Genomic DNA, 13,390 nt, shown 5'->3' with positions numbered 1-13,390 from the left:
GGTTCTGAATAATGGAGCACTGTGTCTGTCAATGAACTCAGAGAAATGGATTTCACGGTAAGTAAAAAATCCCATGTCCTGATTTCTTCCAATTTTAGTACATTCATTCCTGTAGCCAAAGAAGCAGCTAATCAAACATGATCTGTGCTTGATTAGCTACAGTGGAGGGCACGGGTGACATTGATGCCTCCATAAATAGTACCTGTCACTTGCTGATGTTATCAAATAGTGGGCCTGTTAGCCCCCTTTTGATAGTAATACAGTACAAGTAAATGAAAAAAAGTGTTAACAATGTAAAGGCTTTAATAAAATAAATAAAAATAATAGAAAAAAATGAAAATCAACTCTGTCCCCCAAGCACAAATGTGACTGAAAATAGATGCATAGAGCATACACATGTATGTACACAGCAATTGGGCCACAAAAGCGAAGTATTGTAGTGAACAATAATTTTAGGGCCATCGTTCACTGATAACTTGCAAGAGTGTTTACTCATGGGCAATTTTGCGTAGTTTTTCTCCATTTCATGGGCATATGTAATATTAACGCTTAATATGCTTGCTATTTATATACTCGATACAATCAATTGTTTGGTTTTACAAAAAAAAATTGGGTATTTGGTGCTTGTATATGTTAATTTTAGAGTATTTTTTAATGAAAATAGGTGTTTGATAAACAGTTGCGCAAATATCTCTGTTTTCAAAAAATATATTATTGCTGGCAGTTTAAGTAATTTTCTAGAAAAATGAGCAGCAATTGGGCCATCAACAGTTGTGTTATAGCGTGACCATTATCTATTTTATGTTTACTAACTGTTTATATGTCTCACAGATGGTTTGCTGCTTACACTTTTCATTCAGAATATTTCTTGTTTTTGCATTTTTTTTTTCCTGTTTTTTTTTTAAAACAGATAACCTGCAAAAGTGTTTAAAGCATTACCCATGGAAAATGTAGGGCACTATCATTTTTCTCCATTTCATGGGCACGTGTAATATTAATCATTTCAGCCCCGGGAGGATTTACCCCCTTCCCGACCAGAGCATTTTTAGCGATTTGGCACTGTGTCGCTTTAGCTGACAATTGCGCGGTCGTGCGATGCTGTACCCAAACAAAATTGACATCATTTTTTTCCCACAAATCAAGCTTTTTTTGGTGGTATTTGATCACCTCTGTGGTTTTAATTTTTTGCGATTTAAACAAAAAAATACTGATAATTTTGAAAAAAAAAGCAATATTTTTTACTTTTGCTATAATAAATATCCCCAAAAAATATTTAAAAAAACACATTTCTTCCACAGTTTAGGCCAATATGTATTCTTCTACATATTTTTGGTAAAACAAAATTGCAATAGGTGTATATTGATTGGTTTGTGCTAAAGTTATAGCGTCTACAAAATAGGGGATAGATTTATGGCATTTTTATTATTTTTTTTTTTACTAGCAATAGTGGCGATCTGAAATTTTTATCGGGACTGCGCGAAATTATGGTGGACAGATCAGACACTTTTGACACTATTTTTGGACCATTGATATTTATACAGTGATCAGAGCTACAAATAGCCCTGATTACTGTATAAATGACACTGGCAGGGAAGGGGTTAAACATTAGGGGGGATGGGCTCACTACAACATGACAGAGATCACTGCTCCCAATGACAGGGAGCAGTAGATCCCTGACATGGCACTAGGCAGAACAGGGAAATGTCTTGTTTACATCTCCCGTTCTGCCTCTCCTCTCCACATCGAGTTCACAGGCATGCTCTCCCGGTGAGCGGTGGACACGCGTTCAGCCGCTAGGTGGCATATTCAAGGGAACATACAGGTACGCCCTTTTACCTGACCGTGCCATTGTGCCGACAATAATTTTAGGGCCATCGTTCACTGATAACTTGCAAGAGTGTTTACTCATGGGCAATTTTGCGTAGTTTTTCTCCATTTCATGGGCATGTGTAATATTAACGCTTAATATGCTTGCTATTTATATACTCGATACAATCAATTTTTTGGTTTTACAAAAAAAAATTGGGTATTTTGTGCTTGTATATGTTAATTTTAGAGTATTTTTTAATGAAAATAGGTGTTTGATAAACAGTTGCGCAAATATCTCTGTTTTCAAAAAATATATTATTGCTGGCAGTTTAAGTAATTTTCTACAAAATGAGCAGCAATTGGGCCATCAACGGTTGCGTTATAGCGTGACCATTATCTGTTTTATGTTTACTAACTGTGTATATGTCTCACAGATGGTTTTCTGCTTACACTTTTCATTCAGAATATTTCTTAGCATGTTTTTTTTCATGTTTTTTTTTTTAAACAGATAACCTGCAAAAGTGTTTAAAGCATTACCCATGGAAAATGTAGGGCACTATCATTTTTCTCCATTTCATGGACACGTGTAATATTAATCATTTCAGGCCCGGAAGGATTTACCCCCTTCCCGACCAGAGCATTTTTTGCGATTTGGCACTGCGTCACTTTAGCTGACAATTGCGCGGTCGTGCGATGCTGTACCCAAACAAAATTGACGTCATTTTTTTCCCACAAATCAAGCTTTTTTTGGTGGTATTTGATCACCTCTGTGGTTTTAATTTTTTGCACTTTAAACAAAAAAATACCGATAATTTTGAAAAGAAAAGCAATATTTTTTACTTTTTGCTATAATAAATATCCCCAAAAAATATATAAAAAAACACATTTCTTCCACAGTTTAGGCCGATGTGTATTCTTCTACATATTTTTGGTAAAACAAAATCACAATAGGTGTATATTGATTGGTTTGTGCTAAAGTTATAGCGTCTACAAAATAGGGCATAGATTTATGGCATTTTTATTATTTTTTTTTTTACTAGCAATAGTGGCGATCTGAATTTTTTATCGGGACTGCGAAATTATGGTGGACAGATCAGACACTTTTGACACTATTTTTGGACCATTGATATTTATACAGTGAACAGAGCTACAAATAGCCCTGATTACTGTATAAATGACACTGGCAGGGAAGGGGTTAAACACTAGGGGGGATGGGCTCACTACAACATGACAGCGATCACTGCTCCCAATGACAGGGGGCAGTAGATCCCTGACATGGCACTAGGCAGAACAGGGAAATGCCTTGTTTACATCTCCTGTTCTGCCTCTCCTCTCCACATCGAGTTCACAGGCATGCTCTCGCGGCGAGCGGTGGACACGCGTTCAGCCGCTAGGTGGCATATTCAAGGGAACATACAGGTATGCCCTTTTACCTGACTGTGCCATTCTGCCGACATAAATCGGAGTACGGTGATCGGCAAGCGGTTAACATGCTTACTATTTATTTACTCGATGCAATCTCATTGTTTGTTTTACAAAAAAAGGTGGGTATTATTTTGTGTTTGTATATTTTAATTTTAGTATATTTTTTACTGAAAATATGTGTTTGATAAATAGTTATGCAAAAAATATTTTATTGTTGGCAGTTTTAATTTTTTAGCAAAAATGCAGATTTAACATGGGCATAAAATGTTTTTAAAAAGCTGGATTTCAAGTGGTTAAGTAAAATGAAAGTCTTGTGTAGAATTTGAATATAATGATTTAAAGAAAAATGAAAAGCATGTTAACAAAATATAAAAAGTGACATTATTAAAAAGAACCCTTTTGTTAAATTTCCTCTATAGTACTGCATCTCTGTAACAAAATGTAACCAGAATAATAGGGACATTCATGCTTTATTTCAATATTGCATTCAACTTTACTTTCATCTATGTTATGATTCAAAACATTTAACCTTGAGAAATGTCCTCTTTCTCCTACACAGAGCTACTATTATAAGTATTATATTGTTACAGGTGATATATATCTAGTAAACATATACCTGTTTCAGAGCTGAAGGAGAACCAAATCTTTTTAATTTCTGCTGTCATGCACCTGGGATTGCCATTAATAACCTGGGGTAGCAGGGCTGACTTATTTTTCCAGGGAATTGTGGGAAATCAATATGGAGAGAGGAGAATGTAGGAGATTGTGGAGGTTGGGGGCTTTGCTAGCAGTGATATGGTGCTGTTATTATTTTTTTGAAAAAACAAAATAAACAATTTTATTGATTATATGTTTGGAGTTGTAGCTCTGGGTGAACCTACATTGACCTGCATCATCACAGATAATCTGCCTCTAATTTGTTTTTCTTTTTTAAGATGTCTCTTCTTTAAAGTTCACTGTTATGTAGCCCTTTTGAGCACACAGAGTGTGAATATTAAATAGCAAGTGAAAAAGTCAGTTCTGGCAGGGGCGGAAGTATAGGGGTCGCAAAAGTCGCCATTGCGACTGGGCCCCATGCTGCAGGGGGCCCGTGTGCCCCCCTCTCCCTGAGCGGTGGCTGCATATGGGACCGAGCTCCCTCATCCTTAGCCGATGCGTAAATCATTCGGCAGTGCAGGAGTTCGGTCACAAAATGAAAGTAGGTGAGACGTGTCTAGCACACTGTGTGCTGTGCTCTCTGCCTCCCCCTACAGTGCAGTACCCAGCATGGAGAGTTTAAGGTACAGAGCTGCAGCTGCAGATTTTTAAAAAGGCGATGCTTATATGTGTGTGTCTGCATGTGTGTGTGCTTATATGTATGTGCTTATATGTGTGTGTCTGCATGTGTGTGTGTCTGCATGTGTGTGTGCTTATATGTGTGTGTCTGCATGTGTGTGTGTGTTTTATATGTGTGTGTGCGTTTATTTGTGTGCATGTGTATGTTTACATGTGTGTGCATGTGTATAGAGTTATATGTGTGTGCGCATGTGTGTGCATGTGTATAGAGTTTTATGTGTGTGCGCATGTGTGTGTGTATGCATGTGTATAGAGTTATATGTGTGTGCGCATGTGTTTTCATGTGTATAGAGTTATATGTGTGTGCATGTGTATAGAGTTATATGTGTGTGCGCATGTGTGTGCATGTGTATAGAGTTATATGTGTGTGCATGTGTATAGAGTTATATGTGTGTGCATGTGTATAGAGTTATATGTGTGTGCGCATGTGTGTGCATGTGTATAGAGTTATATGTGTGTGCGCATGTGTGTGTGCATATGTATAGAGTTATGTGTGTGCGCATGTGTATAGAGTTATATGTGTGTGTGCATGTGTATAGAGTTATATGTGTGTGTGCATGTGTATAGAGTTATATGTGCATGTTTGTGTGTTTGCTCATGTGTGTGCGTCTATGTGTGTGCATGTATTTATATGTATATGTGTGTATTTGCGTACGTGTGTTTACATGTGTGTATGTATACACATTACTTGTAATTCTGACCCCCTTTTTCTTTACGATCAGAACAGATTTTTTAGGGGGGGTTCATAATACCAACAAGAAAATACCATTCCTCTGAAAAGCGATGCAGATCGCTTTTCAGAGGCATTTGACAGGCAGTGAAGAGCCAATATGTTGCACCTTGACTAAAATGTTGAAGAAATGTTGAGAAACACTGATACAGAGAAACGGATCTCTCCATTCTCCTCCTGCAGCTGCTGAAAGGAGATGAGAAGTGGGGGAAATGGAAAGATCAGTTCATCTATATGCAGCTGCACCCACCACGCCTCCTATGCAGCTTCTTTCTGCTGCCCCCCGTGTGCTCTCCAGCCCCCCTGTACTTTTTCCTGCCCCCCCGCTCTCTCCTGGCCCCTCCCCTTGTCCCCACAGCTCAGCAGAGTCCCCCCCTCCCCTCTCCTGGCAGCTGCTGTAGGGTATCTGCATGGAGAGTCAGTGATCCATACCGATCACGGACTCAATCCATTCATAACTGAAACATAGTAAACTGTATTTACTATGCTTCAGTTTGCGAATAAAGGGGCAGCTCTATACAGAGCTATTCCTGTCCATTCATTCTGTGCAGCTGAGGCTGTGCTCTCAATCTTCTTTCTCGTTCTCAAATATGAAACATCAGAGGTCTGCTTAGACCCCTGATATCTCACCAAAGCCCCCCAACTCTTAAAAAAAAATTAAAATATTTTTTATAAAATAATATTGTAAAACAATAAATAAATGGTAGAAAAATACAATAAAAATAAAAAAAAACAGACGCCAGTGGCAGAACTACCAGGGTCACAAACATCACACTTGCGACCGGGCCTTGGCATTTATGCCATCGGCTTGGAGGGAAGGGCCCCAGCTGGGGGTCAGGGGGGCCCTTCATGATTTCTTGCACCGGGGCCCTGAAGGTTCTAGTTACGCCACTGAGTTCTGGTTAGTGAAAACTATTTTTTTTAAAAGTCAAGAACATTTCCCGGCCCACAACCCACTTTCTTGCTATCTGTCCTTCAAATGTAGAAGCTCTACACTAAGGGGCACATTTTTTTTTTTACAGTCGTATGGCCCTGGTAAGGTTAGAAATATATATATTTACAAAGCACCATGTAATATTAGAAAATGTATATCAATGCTGATGGGACATGGGAATAATATGGCTTTGAAAGGACTTTGATTTTAGGCAGATGACAATTTTCACAGCCAGCCTGCAGTAAACTAGGCTAGATGAATGCACAAGCTCATTATCATCTGACCAGTAGAGTGGTGCAAACAGTTCAAGCCAAGCAGAAGTTCAGCCCAAACATCGCCTGTTCGCCCGTTCAACCCACACCCGAATTTGCGAGGGGCTCGGCGGGATATTCACCGCCGAGCGCCCCACAATGCACTGCAAGCTGCATAATGCATTCTAATGCCCTAATTGGATGAAGCAGGGCACAGAATACAGTCAGAGACATGATTCATGATTGGACAAAGTCATGATGACCTCCCCTCCCCCCTCTTCACTATAAAAGGTTCCTTCCCACAGGAACCTTTTGCAGGCTATTGTTGAAGTGGAGAAAGTTAGAGCAGGGCTCAGTTTGCTTCTAGCAAGTTAGTGTGTTATTGTGATTCTGAGTGTAAAGTGTTAGTGTAGTGTTATGCCCTGTACACACGATAGGATTTTCCAACGGAAAATGTTCTATGGGAGCTTGTTGTCGGAAATTCCAACCATATGTAGACTCCATCGGACATTTCCCATCGGAATTTCCATCACACAAAATTTGAGATCTGGAGCTCAAATTTTCCGACAACAAAATCGTTGTCCTAAATTCTGATCGTGTGTACACAATTCCGACGCACAAAGTTCCACGCATGCTCGGAATCAAGCATAAGAGCCGCGAGTGACAAAGGGGGCGTGACCGGATGCGGGAGTGAGAGGAGGGGCGAGCGAACTTCCCCTAGCCCGATGCCTCCGTGCTCATCGGAAATTATTCCAGCGTCCTGACCCGGCTGTTTGAGCTCTCTCCCCCCACAGAATTTGGCGTCTTCCCAGCTGCTCGGCTCCCCTGTCCCTGCCTGTCCCGGAGCGCGACGCTGGAACACCAACCCAGCCGCTCGGGAGAAGCCGTATATCAGAGCCCTCGGAGTGGAGAGGAGGAGCTCGGGCTATCTGCTTGGAGCGGTTGCCTGGGCGACGGCTTCGGCACTAGCGGAGGGAGGCGGCGGGGACGGCGTGTGTTATCAGTGAAAGGAGCCACTATTAGGAGTGTCCCTGTGCTGCCCAGGTACCCGGCAGTGTTAAGGTACCAACTTTTGTGGCTATATCAGTGGCTGTTTCAGAAGCGGACTGTCTCTCCCCTCTCCCCAAGGATCAGTCTATTGTCACGGACGAAGGGGGGGCGGAGGCACAGGTGGGCCCAGGCAGCCCGATACATTGCTATCCTACGACCTGTCTTGAGCTCAGGCTGGCTTAAGCAGCCTGCTACACTATCACACAGCGATCTGTGGCTACTTGGGAAAAGATATTTCTTGATGGTTGGTGGAGGGCTGTATTAATTAGATAGATGCTAACCTTTCGCTACACTATATAATTCTAACAGTGTCGAAACACCTGCTATATCAGCCTGTACAAGTATCCTAGTGGCAGTTGCAAATTAGAAGGACACTACTGGGTCTGAGACAGCACTAAGTGAAGAGAAGAGGAGTAAGGGAAGAGAGAAGAGAGGGGGGGGGAAAGTACTAACCCCACGAGCGGCTAAACTCTTTTATACACCCCCCCGGCTTATATAATAAGCCATGACTAGGAAAAAGGGAGAGGAACTGCAACAACAGGATAACACTGGCTCCCAAATGACCCGTACTTCAAAAGAAAAGGTGAACCAGGCAGCAGTCGCAGCAGCGGCCAAACTGGAAAAATTCGCTCACCCCTCCACCTCATCACCATCTAAAAACACTCAGCAGCAGCAGGACAGATCGCAAGCGGGGGGCTCAGGGGACAGGAAGAGCCTAGGAAAAGGGCCAGCGGCAACGCACACAATAAAAACGGCGACTAGTAAAGGCTCTGCAGGCGACCCTGCGGGATTAGCAACCAGCAACACTGCTGCGCAAAACGCACCAGCAGAAGCTGAACCCACGCTGAAAGACGTTCTATGCGCTGTCAATTCCTGTAAGGCCTCCTTAAGCGACCTGAGTGACCAGCTGACGGGACTAAAGGAAGAGATAATTAGGGTAAGCCAAGAACTGCAAAGGACTATTACTAGAACAACTGAACTGGAGGAGAGAGTAAGCCAGGTTGAGGACGATTTAACCCCACTGAAGCAAGATCTCAAGTCATTAAAAACGCAGATGGGTCTATATAAAGCTAAAATGGAGGAAATCGAAAATAGGTCCCGTAGGAACAACGTGAGGGTGGTAGGCCTACCGGAGCGGTGTGAGGGTCCCCATCCCGAGGAGTTCTTGAAGAAGTGGCTTAGGGGTATATTCGGGACGGAAACCTTCTCTCACCTTTTTGCTATTGAGAGAGCCCACAGAGTGCCAACTAGGGCCCCATCATCAGGGGGGCATCCCAGGCCAATAATAATGAAGCTTTTCAACTACAGAGATAAGGTAACATTGATGCGTAGGGCCAGAGAGCTGGGGGATATTCTGCACAACGGAGCCAAGATCTTATTTTTTCCCGATTATTCCCCAGACCTCCAGAAACGAAGGGCTGAATTTAGGGACATTAAGCGTAACTTACGGACTCATAATATAGAATACGCCCTGTTGTATCCTGCACGGCTACGCATCATTGCCCTAGGGTCTACCCACTTCTTCGACACAATAGCAGGGGCAACAAAATGGCTGGAAGATAACAAAACGGGCCTACAGAGTTAAGCGTTAAATAAGGTTACCTAAACCTGGACAGGAAAGGAGGAAAATGCAACTTTTTCTTTTTTGATCTTTTTTATTTCTCTTTTTTTTTTCCTTTTTCTCTTGATTTTCTCACAGTAATCAACAGATGACACGGGGGAGGGGGGTAGGGGGGGGCACGAGAGATGGAAGCACGGATGAAGGATGTGATTCCACTAGTTATGCATGTTGTTTTGAGGGTTTGGAGGAGGGTCGTGGGTGGGGGGGAGGGGGGGATGAGTGCGGTAGCGAGTCACAATGTATTTCTTCAGTATATGTGTGGGGAGTCACTTTTTGTACGGCTGGGAGGGGGGAAAAAGGTCACAAGTGCAGCCCCCAGGGCTAGCCTAATTAGGCAGGGGGAGGGGTCACGAACAAGGGCGGGAAGAAGGGGGATGTATAAAGCTGAAGGCGGGGGGGAAGGAGGGTTTATAGTGAGTCATAGGGATAGGCAATGGAGCAAATGTAAGGCACACACAGTTACGAAGGATTGGTCCATAAAAATAAATGTAAAGCATATTAGCACAAGTGGTTTGTATTTGCAGTTAGGAATCGTAGGGGGGGGGTCCCCTGGATGTGGGGGCCCCTTGCCCCCCCCACCTTATTTTTTCTTATTTTTTTCTTTTACTCTTTCTTGGTCAACACAACCACAGAGTACACGATAAGCTTGGTATCCACAAATGCACAAATGAACTTTTGTTATTTTTTTTTTTTTTTGTTGTTTTTTCTCGTTTCTCTATCTTAGATGCCTTTTAAAACGCTAAGGATAGGCTCCTGGAACATCAGGGGCATGGGTGATCCTGCCAAAAGGGCAGCAGTATTTTTGGCAATGGAAGCTCATGGTGTTGAACTGGCTTGTCTGCAGGAAACTCACCTCACTAATCATACTAAATTACATGTTCGGAATCACAAATTCCAAGAACAGTATCACTCAGTCTATACCTCATTCTCAAGAGGGGTGAGCATATTGGTGGGGAGAGGCATCTTGTTTTCCTGCAGGGAAGCCAGAATAGACGCGCTGGGACGTTATGTCTTCTTGAGCTGCGTTGTGGAAAATCAGCCTTTGGTGATAGCAAATATTTACATCCCTCCTCCGTTTAAAACAGAGACCATTTTGGACCTGCTGGAGTTTGTGGAAAGCAAGGTAGACGTACCGATTATATTAGTGGGGGATTTTAATACAGTTCCGGATAGTAAATTGGATCGGTTCCCGCCCATGAACCGGGCGGAAAGGCTATCAGAGGGCCGCTTAGGCCAACTTCTGGAGGAGGTTGGGTGGTGCGACCTATGGAGATCCCACAACCCAAACATCCGACAGTATTCCTGTTATTCAGGGACATACTCTACTCTCTCGCGCATAGACATGGCAGTAGGCAATAGTGATGCTATGCAATTAATAGGGAACATAGAGTACAAGCCGAGGGGTATCTCAGATCATTCTCCCTTGACCTTGACTCTGAACCTAAATGCTAGATCTAGCCGGAAAAGGTGGACAATAAAACCATTATGGTTGGACTTAATAAGCAGCTCAGTAGAAGTAACCTCTAAATTAAAAGAGTTTGTAACATTTAACTCAGGTACAGCCCCTGCGGGGGCGGTGTGGGATACTTTAAAAGCGTTCCTTAGGGGACTATTACACCAGCAGGTTGTCATAGCTAAGAAAACGTCAAGGGAATGGGAGGAGAGGGCTAGTAGGGAAGCTATGGAATCAGAAGCACAATACGTGGCAGACCCAACCCCGGAAAAACAGGTGGTCTGGCTCAGCAGACAACAAGAGTATAGAGAAGTAATTAATAGAAGAGTAGAAAACAAAAGACTCTTCCAGAAACAAAATTATTTTGGCTAAGGGGAGAAAGTGGGCCGGATGCTGGCACTTATAACTAAGTCTAACCTATCCCCATCGGCCATTTTTTCAATTAAGACACCGGCTGGAGAAATTACTTCCGATCCCGCCGAGGTCCTAGAGACTTTCTCTGCATTCTACAGGGATCTGTACAGGTCGCGCAGGGGGTCGGACCGGCGCGACATGAATGGGTTTCTAGAAGGGGTAGAGCTGCCTGTGCTCTCGGAAAGGGACAGGAGTGAGATGGAGTCTCCCCTGACCCTGGAGGAGTTGCAAAAGGCTGTCGCGGAGCTGTCGGGCCAGAAATCTCCAGGCCCGGATGGCTTGCCATTGGAGATCTACAGAAAGTACGGGGAGGTGCTACTTCCGGAGCTTTTAAAAGTACTGGAGCAGTCGATTAAGGACGGAAGGTTACCCCCGTCAATGTTGGAGGCCGACATAGTGGTGATACCAAAGGAGGGGAAAGACCAACTGGAAGTCACCTCATATAGACCGATATCATTACTGTGTTCGGACGCCAAGATTGTTGCAAGGGTGCTGGCATCCAGATTAAATAAATGTATTACAAAACTCGTGCATCCAGACCAATCGGGGTTTATCCCCGGTCGGTCTACCAGTACCAATATTAGAAGGGCCTACTTGAACCTTCAGGCACCAGCGGAGAATGCGGGGTCTAGAGCCATATTGTCTTTGGACACTGCCAAGGCTTTTGAATACCTTTGGTGGGTCCTAGAGAGGTTTGGATTTGGCCCCGTATTCATCAGCTGGTTAAAAATCCTATATAACCACCCAAAGGCAAGACTCAAGATAAACAATGATTATTCGGAAAGCTTCCCCCTCGAAAGAGGGACGAGGCAGGGCTGCCCCTTGTCCCCTTTGCTGTTTGTTTTGGCCATGGAGCCATTGGCGGGAGCGGTGAGATCATCATCCGAACTGCAGGGTTTTCATAGAAAAGGTGAGGAAGAGAGAATAGCGCTTTTTGCGGGCGGTGTTCTATTTCTCCTTGGGGACACGACCTCCTCATTGGAGAAAGTAATCCATTTAGTGGAGGACTTTGGAAAATTCTCAGGTCTGACCATTAATTGGGAGAAATCATCGCTCCTGCCGGTCGATCCATCGGCCAACCCTACTTCAATGAGCTTACCCCAACTAAGAGTCACGGGGAAAATGAAGTACCTCGGTGTTGTGTTGTCCAAAGACCCTGATGCGTTTATTGAGGACAATCTGGTCCCTCTTCTATTGAAATTTTTAAAAAAATGCGACATCTGGAGTAGACTCCCTCTATCTACGACGGGCCGGGCCAACCTGATCAAAATGGTATGGCTGCCTCAGTTGTTATACTTGCTCCACAACTCCCCAGTGTGGATTGGGGAGAAGTGGTTCCAAAGAATCCAATCCCTTTTTAGGGAATTAATTTGGAAAAAAGGGCAGGCCAGGATAGGCCTACAAAAACTGCAGTGCCCCGTTACGGAGGGGGGACTGGGGGTCCCCCACCCGTTTACCTATTTCCTGGCAGCCCAGCTACAACAACTTGGCGGATGCGCCACTGATGGAGGGGGAGGTAAGAGCGTCCAAATTATTCTACAGGGAAGCCCTCATAGTTCATTAGTTGAAGCACTGGAGGCAGATTCATTACAAGGAGAGATTCCGACACTTAAAATGATCACTAAGGTCTGGCAGACAGCCAAGCGAATAATGGGGTATAAGGGAATCTCAGAACACTCACCAATCTGGAACAACAGGTACCTGCAGGAATTACTATCTGTTGATAGGAATAAGTTGTGGGAAAGGAGTGGAATACGCCGGCTGACACAGTTATATGAGGGGGACACCCTGAAACCCTTTGAGGAACTGAGGCACGAGTATGGGTTGCCAAACCGCGTATTTTATAGCTACTTACAGATTAGACACGCCTTGAGCAAGCAGTTTGGAAGGCAACCCCCCACATGGTGTAAGATCCCATTATTACAAACAATAATAAAATCAGAGACCTCTAAGGGGTTAATCACAGTGATATATACCCAACTAATAAAGAAAATAAACGCTCAGGTAGGCTTTCCCGGGGGCAGGGACAGGTGGGCGGCTGATGTGGGGGAAATTACGGACACACAGTGGAAAAGGATTCTGGAACTTGGACCAGAGGTGTCGGTTTCTCCCTCGCAAAAAGCCTCTCAACTGATGCTGCTGCACAGATCCTACTACACACCGAAAAAGCTTTTTATGTTCGGTCGTAGAACCAATGATGAGTGCCCCAGATGTAGAAGCACAGGCGATTTAATTCATATGTTCTGGAGGTGCCCAAAATTAGTCAGGTACTGGCCTGAGATTATAAAAAAATAATCACCACGTTCAAAACTAACTTAGAGTTAGATCCCAAGACCTGTGTGCTGGGACATGTTACTAATGGACTGAG

The 13,390-nt window shown here is 43.6% G+C and overlaps 1 pseudogene; it reads left to right on the top strand.

Annotated features, from left to right (window-relative positions):
* The first annotated feature begins 11,160 nt into the window (after positions 1 to 11,160).
* The window catches only part of LOC141148047 (posterior protein-like), a 32,220-nt pseudogene continuing 29,990 nt past the window's right edge, over positions 11,161 to 13,390 (top strand).

The sequence above is a fragment of the Aquarana catesbeiana genome, linkage group LG06, assembly GCF_042186555.1.
Source record: "Aquarana catesbeiana isolate 2022-GZ linkage group LG06, ASM4218655v1, whole genome shotgun sequence".
Taxonomy (NCBI): Eukaryota; Metazoa; Chordata; class Amphibia; order Anura; family Ranidae; genus Aquarana; species Aquarana catesbeiana.
This window is presented reverse-complemented; position numbering and strand designations above follow the sequence as displayed.